The sequence below is a fragment of the Bubalus kerabau genome, chromosome X (assembly GCF_029407905.1).
Source record: "Bubalus kerabau isolate K-KA32 ecotype Philippines breed swamp buffalo chromosome X, PCC_UOA_SB_1v2, whole genome shotgun sequence".
NCBI classification, from domain to species: domain Eukaryota; kingdom Metazoa; phylum Chordata; class Mammalia; order Artiodactyla; family Bovidae; genus Bubalus; species Bubalus kerabau.
The window spans coordinates 135,120,384-135,132,830 of record NC_073647.1 but is presented as its reverse complement, the minus strand read 5'-3'; the positions used below and the strand labels follow the sequence as shown (position 1 = coordinate 135,132,830).

At 39.0% G+C, this 12,447-nt stretch overlaps 1 protein-coding gene across 2 annotated transcripts in view; it reads right to left on the bottom strand.

The window, feature by feature from the left end:
- LOC129639244 (serine/threonine-protein phosphatase 4 regulatory subunit 3-B-like) overlaps positions 1-12,447 on the bottom strand; it is a 268,516-nt gene that overhangs the window by 232,261 nt on the left and 23,808 nt on the right. For both annotated transcript variants that reach the window (XR_008708297.1, XM_055564287.1), the window contains exon 2: positions 4,208-4,304. The gene's annotated coding sequence lies outside the window, so the exon portion shown is untranslated. The remainder of the gene's footprint in view (positions 1-4,207; positions 4,305-12,447) is intronic.

The following is a 12,447-nucleotide window of genomic DNA, read 5'->3' as shown; positions in this document are numbered from 1 at the left end:
GGTGGCAAAGAGTCAGGCATGACTGAGCGACTAACACTTACTTACTTACAAACAAGATAATGGAAGTGATACAATTCCAGCTGAGCTATTTAAGATAGTAAAAGATGATGCTGTTAAAATGTTGCACTCAATATGTCAGTAAATTTGGAAAAAGCTGTGGTCAGGAGACTGAAAAATGTCAGTTTGCATTCCAATCCCAAAGAAGGGAAGTGCCAAAGAATGTTCAAACTACTGCACAACTGCATTCATTTCACAGGCTAGCAAGGTAATGCTCAAAATCCTTCAAGCTAGGCTTTAACAGTATGTGAAAGAGAACTTCCAGATATACAAACTGGATTGAGAAAAGGCAGAGAAACCAGAGATCAAATTGCCAATATACGTTGGATCACAGAAAAAGCAAGGGAATTCCAGAAAAACATTTACTTCTGATTCATCAGTTCAGTTCAGTCAGTTCAGTTGCTCAGTTGTGTCTGACTCTTTGTGACCCCATGAATTGCAGCACGCCAGGCCTCCCTGTCCATCGCCAACTCGCAGAGTTCACTCAGACTCATGTCCATCGAGTCAGTGATACCATCCAGCTATCTCATCCTCTGTCGTCCCCTTCTCCTCCTGCCCCCAATCCCTCCCAGCATTAGAGTCTCTTCCAATGAGTCAACTCTTCACATGAGGTGGCCAAAGTACTGGAGTTTTAGCTTTAGCATCATTCCTTCCAAAGGATACCCAGGGCTGATCTCCTTCAGAATGGACTGGTTGGATCTCCTTGCAGTCCAAGGGACTCTCAAGAGTCTTCTCCAACACCACAGTTCAAAAGCATCAATTCTTCGGGGCTCAGCCTTCTTCACAGTCCAACTCTCACATCCATACATGACCACTGGAAAAACCATAGCCTTGACTAGACGGACCTTTGTTGGCAAAGTAATATCTCTGCTTTTTAATATGCTGTCCAGGCTGGTCATAACTTTCCTTCCAAGGAGTAAGCGTCTTTTAATTTCATGGCCGCAGTCACCATCTGCAGTGATTTTGGAGCCCAGAAAAATAAAGTCTGACACTGTTTCCCCTGTTTCCCCATCTATTTCCCATGAAGTGATGGGACCAGATGCCATGATCTTCGTTTTCTGAATGTTGGGCTTTAAGCCAACTTTTTCACTCTCCACTTTCACTTTCATCAAGAGGCTTTTTAGTTCCTCTTCACTTTCTGCCATGAGGGTGGTGTCATCTGCATATCTGAGGTTATTGATATTTCTCCTGGCAATCTTGATTCCAGCTTGTGTTTCCTCCAGTCCAGCGAGACAGCATATTAAAAAGCAGAGACATTACTCTGCTGACAAAGGTCCGTATAGTCAAAGCTATTGTTTTTCTAGTAGTCATGTATGAATGTGAGAGTTGGACCATAAAGAAGCCTGAGTGCCAAAGTACTGATGCTTTCAACTGTGGTGCTGGAGAAGACTCATGAGAGTTCCTTGGCAGCAAGGAGGTCCAACCAGTCCATCTGAAAGGAAATCAGCCCTGAATATTCATTGGAAGGACTGATGCTAAAGCTGAAACTCCAATACTTTGGCCACCTCATGCGAAAAGTTGATTCACTGGAAAAGACCCTGATGCTGGGAGGGATTTGGGGCAGGAGGAGAAGGGGATGACAGAGGATGAGATGGCTGGAGGGCATCACTGACTCAATGGACATGAGTTTGGGTAAACTCTGGGAGTTCGTGATGGACAGGGAGGCCTGGCGTGCTGCGATTCATGGGGTCACAAAAGAGTCGGACACAACTGAGGGATGAACTGAATTGAACTGATTCATCAGGGAGGGAGGGTACAGTTCTTAAGGTGTTAGCCTACTCTGTTCTTTGCCTGGCAAAGAAATGAAGCCACTCTTTCCTTCTCCTCCATAATTGTCTCCATATTTGAGTTCAGCATCAGCGCACAGAGAGTCAAGATTTTGGCAGCAAAACTAAACAAATCATAGGTGAACAGCAATAGCAATTAACTGAGTGAATATATGTACATAAAGCACATGCATGCATGTTCAGTCACTAAGTGATGTCCACTTCTTTGTGACTCCATGGGCTGTAGCCCATCAGGTTCCTGTGTCCATGAGATTTCTCATGCAAGAACACTGAAGTGGGTAGTCATTTCTTTCTCTAGGGGATCTTCCTGACCCAGGTATCAAACCCGTGTCTCCTGCATTGACACACAGACCCAGAAATACTGAATATTCATTACCCCAGAGACCCCACTAACCCTTTTCCTAAAAGATAATGACTATCCTGACTTCCAACAAAAGATTATGTGCCTGTTTTTTCAAATAGAATCATACAGTATGTATTCTTTTATATCTGGCTTCTTTTGTTGCATGTGTTCGGTATTTTCTATAGTAGCAGTCCCTTTTTCTTTCCTGTATATATACCATTGTATAAAGAGATAACTCATTTATCTACTTCATTGTTAAGTGGCATTTGGGTTGTTTCCAAGTTTGGGATATTATGAATAATACTTTAATCAATTTTCTTTTCTACATGTTTTACTAAATATACATGTGCCTTTCTGTTGGGTATATATAACAGTGGTACTGTCGGATCAATGGATATGCATATTAGCAAATTTGTTAGATACTGACAAATATTTTTCCAAAGTAGATGTCCTATCAACATACACCCTAATAAGGAGCATATGAAAGCTCCATTTCTCTATATCCTTGGCAATAATATTGCACATTTTCAATCTTTTCAGTTGTATTCTAGGGAATACCTACATCATAGATTTAATCTGAATTTCTGTAGTTACGAATGAGGTTGTGCATCTTTCTATAGGATTATTAGGTATTTTTATATTCACATTTATGAAGGTTATTAAAAAATCTCTTGTCCCTTCTTGAGTTTTGAATCCTTTCTCTTTAATTTATAGGTACTTTTCACATATTCTGGATACACTGCTTTGTCAGTTTTATGGGTTATAAATATATTGCCTTTTTGAATCTTAAACTGGTATCTTTCAATGAAGAGAATTTCCTACTTTTAAAATAGTCCAACATGTCAATTTTTTTTCTTTGCGGTTGGTAAAATGTTCCCCTTTAAGCTCATGAAAATATTCTTCCAAGACAATTTTAGTGACCACTTTTTCAAAACTTGAACACTGTTAGATGCTTCTGGACTTCCTGTGTTGTTTCACTGATCTATTTGTCTCTGTAGCAACACCACAGCATCTTAATCATCAATTTGATATCTAAGCATAAATCCTCCAATTCTGTTCTTCAGAGTTTTTAGCTGTACATGAATTTTTTATAAATTTTAGAACCAATTGTCAATTTCCACATTCCCCTTACTCCCTACACATACTGATACACATCTTCCAGGGAATTTTATATAGATTTCATTGATTTTACAATTCACATTTAGGAACATTTACATCTTTTAAAAAGTAAGTCCTTCAATCTATGAACATGTATATGCCTTCATTTATTATCTTTTAAAATCTCTTTTCCTAGTGTTTCATTCAGTTATAGATTTCTGTGTAGAGATTTTGGATATCTTTAGGTATATTTGCCTAGGTATTTGGTACCTTTGACACTATCATAAATGGCATAATTGTTATATATCATATTAAAATTGTCACTTGCATATAGGAACACAATTGCAATGACCAGTTTTACCTGGGATCCCACCAACTTCACGAAGCAGGAATTTGCTAGCATTTCATTTCATATTTACTCAGTGTATCCCATACCTCCTGACTTGGGCTTCTCTATTAAATTCTGGCATGGCATGCAACAGTAACACACAACACAAATATGCAGATGAGTTAATACCCTTTTAGAAAAGTTCAACCAAGAAATGGTATAATCTCAGGGACAAAAGCTTTCCACTTTTACCCCCCCCCAGAAAAGACCTCTGAGAAACATGTAACACAGTTTTAAGATGATCTCATGGATGAATTAACCAGTCACTCTTAGCAGTGTCCAGCTCAAAAATATATATGCATATTTTACTTTTTTTGCTCTCCCTTCTTCTCTGCTTGGACCACTCTGTTCCTCACCACTGTTTCCTGAGTCACATTCCCAATAAAGAACTCACACATAAGCCTTTCTTTCCCCCCAAAGTCTGCTCTCATCATCACAATTAAGGGAAAGTCACAGACCTTTCAAATGGGCCATATGGTTCTAAATATTCTGACATTCTGCTACCTGCCTGACCTCATCTCTACCTACTCTTACCTTTTGCAGATGGCTGGTCCAGTCATTTTGGATCCTGTGCTTCTTCAACCATTCTAAGCATCCCTTCTACTTGGGAAAGTTACACTTGCTGCTTTCCCTGGAAAAGATAGATAGATAGATGATAGATAAATAGATAGATAGGGATATATCTCTATGTACCTTATTCTCCCCCTTAAAATCTATGTTTATTTAGTATATCCTTCATGTCTTTTTTTGCCCACACTTGGCAAAAAAACCTAACTCTTATTCCAGCATTCTGATCCTTATCTCCTGCAAAATTTTTCTACTTAGCATATCATCTAATATTAACATATCAGGACATGTTTGTTTGTTTTATCTTTATCTCTCTTTTATCGTTTGTGCCTATAACATTGTCTGACATTTACTCTGTTGAGTGATTTTTTTAAAAAAGTGTGAAGAACATGCTTCCATATATGCAGAGGGAAAAATGAGAAAATATCTGAGTTAATAAGTATTGAAAGGTCAATTTATTAAATTTAAATTAAAACATAAATTTAAAAATAGGTGGAATACAAAGATCCCTGGACATACGAGGAGACATCTACAGCACACTTCAGGTTGAGGAAGATGAAAATGAGGAGTCTGGCTCTCTAGGGTGAGGGAAGAAAGAAGAATGGGAAGAAGTAGCTTTAGGGAGATGTAATTCATATGAAACATAATTCATTCATTTTAAGTGTACAGTTTTCTGAGTTTTAATAAATGTATTCAATCATATAACTACCACAGCAATCCTGATGTAGATTATTTCCATGATCTCTCAGAAATTCCCTAATGCTACTTTGCATTCATTTAATCCTCTCCCATGACGCCAGCTCTAGGCAAGCAATGACTAATCTTTTTTTAACTTTAATTTTTTCAATTACTGTCTTAAGCAAGTTTTGGTGCTATATCCCTAGCTGGTATAGGATGAAAAATACTATCTACTTCTGCTTTACTGACTACGCCAAAGCCTTTGTGTGAATCACAACAAACTGTGGAAAATTCTTCAAGAGATGGGAATACCAGACCACCTTACCTGTATCCTGAGAAATCTGTATGCAGGTGAAGAAGCAACAGTTAGAACTGGACATGGAACAACAGACTGGTTCCAAATTGGGAAAGGAGTACGTCAAGGCTGCATGTTGTCACCCTGCTTATTTAACTTATATGCAGAGGACATCATGTGAAATGCAGGGCTGGATGAAGCACAAGCTGGAATCAAGAATACTGGGAGAAATATCAATAACCTCAGATATGCAGATGATACCACCCTTATGGCAAAAAGTGAAGAAGAACTGAAGAGCCTCTTGATGAAAGTGAAAGAGGAGAATGAAAAAGTTGGCTTAAAACTCAACATTCAGAAAACGAAGATCATGGCATTTGGTCCCATCACTTCAATGCAAATAGATGGGGAAACAATGGAAACAGTGAGAGATCTTATTTTCTTGGGCCCCAATATCACTGCAAATGGTGACTGCCGCCATGAAATTAAAAGACACTTGTTCCTTGGAAGAAAAGCTATGACCAACCTAGACAGCATATTAACAAGCAAAAACATTACTTTGCCAACAAAGGTCCATCTAGTCAAAGCTATGGTTTTTCCAGTAGTCATGTATGAATGTGAGAGTTGGACCATAAAGAAAGCTAAGCGCAGAAGAATCGATGCTTTTGGACTGTGGTCTTGGAGAAGACTCGAGAGTCCTTTGGACTGCAAGAAGATCCAGCCAGTCAATCCTAAAGGAAATCAGTCCTGAATATTCACTGGAAGGACAGATGCTGAAGCTGAAACTCCAATACTTTGGCCACCTGATGGAAAGAACTGACTGCTTGGAAAAAACCCTGATGCTGAGAAAGACTAAAGGCAGGAGGAGAAGGGGACGATAGAGGATGAGATGGTTGGATGGCATGACTGACTCAATGGACATGAGTTTGAGCAAGCTCCGGGAGTTGGTGATGGACAGGGAAGCCTGGCATGCTGCAGTCCATGGGGTCGCAGAGAGTCGGATACAACTGAGTGACTGAACTGAACTGAAGAAGTATATCCACGGGTACTCAAAACAGAGGAATCCATGGGTGAGCTAAGTACTTCAGGAATGAATCTGCCTCCCTTGAAGATTCTCACTAGTGGCTTTTGTAAGATTTTAATTATCGAAATGTCCTCAAGTGGCAGGGGTAAAACAAAACATTAACAAATTTATCACATAAGCCTTACTGGGGTTTAGAAGTTATACTGATCTTCCTTCCTCATGACATTTGCCAACGTTTAGGTCAATATAAGCAATATGTTTTCAACAAACTGGAATGTGAGAGGTGGTTAGGGCAGGGAAAGAAATGTTGGATTTTCTGCTAATTTAGTTCTATGATATATGAAACTGCATACCTTATTTTTTTAAGAAAATCTAAAGTTTAACTGTATTTGCAATTCAAGCTGTATAACAGATCACAACATGATACTCATATATATAAAGTAAATACATAATGAAAGTGAAGTCATCTCAGACTTTGTGACCCCACGGACCGTATAGTCCATGGAATTCTCCCAGCCAGAATACTGGAGTGGATAGCCTTTCCCTTCTCCAGGGGATTTTCCCAGCCCAGGGGTCAAACCCAGGGGTTCTACTGCTTATACAGACCAGGTCTCCCACATTGCAGGCAGATTCCTTACCAGCTGAACCACAAGGGAAGCCCAAATACATCTTAATGCTGGCAAATATTTGTGTCATAAACCTTTGCTTTTTTGAGCCTATATATATTTCATTTCATAGGCTTTAGCCTGTCATTAGATTTATAACTCCCAATTTTATGTCACTGGCCTTTAATGTCATGATTCAAGTCGTTGATACAAATGTTGAAATGCATAAAATCAAGCAGAGATCATTCACTGAACCTTGTGACCACAGAATTTACTTTAGGCCAGCACCAATAATAATGACAGCTAACATTTACATGGTGCTCACTATGTACCATAAAATGTTCTAAGCATTTCAATAGTGTAAATTTATGTAATACTCCTTAAATATTGGAGATGCTGGTTCAGTCCCTAGGTGGGGAAGATCTCCTGGAGAAGGAAATGGCAACCCACTCCAGTATTCTAGCCTAAAAAATCACATGGACAGAGAAAACTGGAGGGCTACAGTCCAAAGAGTCACAAAGAGTCAGACACAACTAAGTGACTAAGCACAATTAAATAATTAGTATAAATTTGCATTAATTTTTTATCACACAATTCTGAGATAGTTGCAATAAATAATCCCACTTTATATATAGGGCCATAAAAGCAGAGAAATGTCAACCATCATGCTCAAGATTATATAACTAGAAAAGGGCAGGGTCAGGAGTCCAACTCAGCCCTGGATTCCAGTTTCAAATCTGACAGCACATATCATTCCATTGTCTTAGCTCCTCCATCTTAGTTCAGGAATAATTTAAAGATGCTGTGAAGTGCTCTGTTGAGATTAATATACACAAACATCCCCACAGTAGTTTCCTATCGATGCTGTAATAAGTTACCACAAGTTTGGTGGCTTAAAACAACACACATTTATTATCCTATAGTTTTGCAGGTCAGAAGCCTAAAATGAGTAGGCAAGGCTGCATTCCTTCTGGAGGCCCTAGGGGACAATGTATTAATATTTATTTCCCTTTTCCAGCTTCTAGAGGCTTCCTACACCCCTTGCCTCATGGCCCCACATCACTCTGACCTCTGTTTCCACCAATAAGTCTCTTTCTCTAATTCTGACCCTCCTGCTTCTCTCTCTTGCAAGGTCCATCTGGATAATCCAGGATAATCTCCTTATCTTAAAATCTTTAACTTAATCACATCTGCAATTCCCTTTTATTATGTAAGTTAACAGTATTCACTGATTTGGGGGAAGGGGTCTTATTCCACCTACTACAATTCCCCTGTTCATATGAACAGAGACTTCATCACTCACAAAAATCATGTTCCATGGTCATGCACTTAAAACCTTTGTTTTGAGTAACAGTGCATTGTTGGGTTTCCCTAGTGGCTCAGTCACTCCAGTACTCTTGCCTGGAAAATCCCATGGATGGAGGAGCCTGATAGGCTGCAGTCCATGGGGTCGCTAACAGTCGGACACGACTGAACGACTTCACTTTCACTTTTTAGTTTCATGCATTGGAGAAGGAAATGGCAACCCACTCCAGTGTTCTTGCCTGGAGAACCCCAAGAACGGGGGAGGCTGGTGGGCTGCCGTCTATGGGATTGCACAGAGTCGGATATGACTGAAGCGACTTAGCAGCAGCAGCAGCAGCAATGGCTCAGTGGTAAAGAATCTGCCTGCCAATGCAGGAGACTTGGTTTCAATCCAGGGTCCGGGAAGATCCCACATGCTTACTGGAGCAACTAAGCCCATGCTCCAAAACTACCGAGCCTGTGCCCTAGAGTCAAGAGGCCACAACAAGAGAAGCCATCACAAGGAGAAGCCCATGCATTGAAACAATGAGTAGCCCTCCCTCACAGTGACTACAGAAACCCTGCACCCAGCAACAAGGACCCAATACAGCCAATAAATAAATAAATAAAATTATATTTAAAAATAATGCATCATCTCTCTATAGCTTCAAGAATATTTAACAAACGTGGATAATCTCATCTTCATGTGATTTTTATTATTGTCCTTATATGTGAAGCACCAGCCTTATGAAAATGTGTCTGTTCCTATTCTGAAAGAAACAAGCTTTGTGTATTCTCAATCTTGTGTCTTTTCAACCTTTGCCAGTTTTGTGTGGATCACAACAAACTATGGAAAATTCTTCAAGAGATGGGACTACCAGACCACCTGACCTGCCTCTTGAGAAATCTGTATGCAGATCAAGAAGCAACAGTTAGAAATGGACATGGAACAACAGACTGGTTCCAAATCAGGAAAGGAGTACATCAAAGCTGTATATTGTCACCCTGCTTATTTAACTTATATGCAGAGTACGTCATGCAAAATGTAGACTGGATGAAGCACAAGCTGGAATCAAGATTCCTGGGAGAAATATAAATAACCTCAGATATGCAGATGACACCACGGTTATGGCAGAAAGTGAAGAAGAACTAAAGAGCCTCTTAATGAAAGTGAAAGAGGAGAGTGAAAAAGTTGGCTTAAAGCTCAACATTCAAAAAACGAAGATCACGGCATCTGGGCCCATCACTTCATGGCAAACAGATGGGGAAACAACGGAAACAGTTAGAGACTTTATGATTTTTGGCTCCAACATCACTGCAGATCGTGACTGCAGCCATGAAATTAAAAGACACTTGCTTCTTTGAAGAAAACCTATGACCAACCAAGACAGCATATTAAAAAGCATTACTTTGAGCATTATTTTGAGACAGTACTTTGCAACAAAAGTCCATCTAGTCAAAGCTATGGTTTTTCCAGTAGTCATGTGATGTGGATGTGAGAATTGGACTATAAAGAAAGCTGAGCTCTGAAGAATTGATGTTTTTGAACTGTGGTGTTGGAGAAGACTCTTGAGAGTGTCTTGGACTGCAAGGAGATCCAACCAGTCCATCCTAAAGGAAATCAGTCCTGAATATTCATTGGAAGGATGAATGCTGAAGCTAAAACTCCAATACTTTGGCCACCTGATGCAAAGAACTGACTCATTGGTAAAGACCCTGATGCTGGGAAAGCTTGAAGGCAGGAGGAGAAGGGGATGAAGAGGATGAGATGGTTGGATGGCATCACCGACTCAATGGACATGAGTTTGAGTAAGCTCCGGGAGTTGGTGATGGACAGGGCAGCATGGACTGCTGCAGTCCATGAAGTCGCAACCAGTCGTACACAACTGAACGACTGAACTGAACTGAACTGAGTTGTTCAACTAGTCTCTTTCTTTCAACTCTTTCAAGTTGTTTCTCAATTCTCCACACCTTTGGGACCCTTCCTTATTCTGGCTCTCTGGTTATAAGTTTCTTTACAGCTCACTCAGTAACGAATATATGCTACTTGAGTATCTTCCCCTTGGGATGTGAATGGTGTAACTAAAATGAATGACAATATGTACTAATTTTTAACAAACTCACTAAATACTTTCTGTTCCTAATGAGCACTACCTTTCTAAGTAGTCACCATGAAAGCAATACATTTATTTCAAAGAATATGATATCAAACTACATTTGTAGTCTTATTTCTGAAATTGACTTTATTTAGTCTTATTTCTGAAATTGATTTATTTAGAAGCCATATAAGAAAATCAGGAAATTCCCTGGTGGTTCAGGGAATCCACACTGAGTGTGGTTAGGACTCCACACTCACTGCCAAGGGCCTGAGTTCAATCTCTCATAGGGGAAATAAGATCTCACAAGCCACATGGCTTGGCCAAAAAAAAAAAAGAAAGAGAAAAAAATATCAGCCATGTTGCTTCACAGCTTCACCTTGTGTTGGGTTAAAACTGGCCACTGAAATTGTGTATTCTAGCCCCCTCCTTTGCATTTTATAAAACTGAATCCAAGCAACCAAATCCTACCATTTACGTTTTCCCCCATCAAATGGGTTCATTAACTTTTAAAGGACTTTATAACCACCATTCTCCCAATCCCCAGAACAATATTCTCAAGAAAAGCTGGACAAGAAAACATGGTTAAAGTTGGAAGCTGAAGTGGGGATCTCCTAACTCACCCAAAATCTCAATCTTTGAACTGAATATAAATGGAAAGTGGATGGGTTGGTGGAAGGAACGGAGAGAAAGGGGGAAGAAAAAATATATATAAACAGAGAGTTGATGTGACCCGCAGAGCACTGAGTCTATGTCACCAAACAGTGCATAAACAATGATGCCAGATCCAACTAACAAAGAGATTCAGTGGTGAAAGAAAACACTAGCAAGAAGGATGGCCAGCATGTCTATTAAAGACAGGCCCTCATCACTGTCCATGCATACTTACTACCTATTGACAAGAAGCTCAAGAGTGCCCACCATGCCTGAGCAAGGAGGCAAAAGTTTGGGCAAGAGCACATGTCACACGTGAGCAGTGAATTTGCTCAGCAGTGAAATGTGGCCTGCCATATGTTTCAGAGTCTGAATTATCACAGTAGGAGTAAAGGCAGAAGTATTTCAAGAACAGAGAAGAGTAGAAATTCCCTTCTGCATGTAAATGAGAAGAGAAATAAATAGTGGCATTACTCCCAAGAGTATGTTTAATAAAGTATATACCTTTGATTGCTTTTAGATCTCTTGTGCTTAATTCTTTATCATGGGGAAGGGTAAGAATTCCATTAAATTACAACAGAATCTTTCTGTATTTTAGTTTTTTAGCTTTATTTCACACACTATCATGAACAGCCATTTTAAAGATGCTTAGAAATAATGTTCTAATAGCTTCACTTAAATTATATTTCTATTGAGATACATGGATATTCAGTGTTCTATGTTGACTACATGCTTTATTAATGTGTAATTAATAATTGATGAAAATAAAAGATAATTTAGCTTTCAATTTATATTATACACATATGTGAAAAGTGTGTATATATATATATTTTTGAATGGTACAATGCATATATACACATTTCAGTTTATATATATACACACACGCACACATTTTTGAATGGTACACTTTATGAAACTCACTGAATTATGCAACCAACAGAAATATCTGATATATACCAATAGACAAATCTTCACCAATGTGATTTTGCTTTCATTTGAAGCAAAGAAAATAATTAAGAGTTAGGGGGCTGCATACAGCTTTTAGGCAGGTGGTAGTCCTTCATTTTTTGAAGTTATTGATACATTTCTGTCATAAGTAAAAGAAAGACAAATAGACTAATTATAATTAAATGACTACCATTTTGTATCCATGCAGATTCTTCCCTTTCTAACTTTAAAATCATTCACATTCTCCTGGGAGAGGGCAACAATTAGGCTTGCAGAATAGATTGCAAACAAAACGTAAACACAGGATGTTACTAAACAGGAAAGTACTGGATAAAATAGCAACCCTGGCCAGATGGAAAGACAAGCGGGCAAAAAAGAAGATGAGAATTGAATCCCTTTAGTGTTTAAAGTGTTCTTCCCTGTCTGTTGGGGCTACTCTCTTGAAAATATGAAGCCAGATTGTTTTGTCACGTTCTGAACTCATTTTAAGTTGTTTATAACACATTCTTTGCATGATGCTTCTTCATTTTCAATCACATGATGTCTATTTAGTGAATTGTGACTCACAAAAATCCATGCTTGCTGATAGGCATACTTTTAAATTTGTCATCAACCCTAGTTGGAGA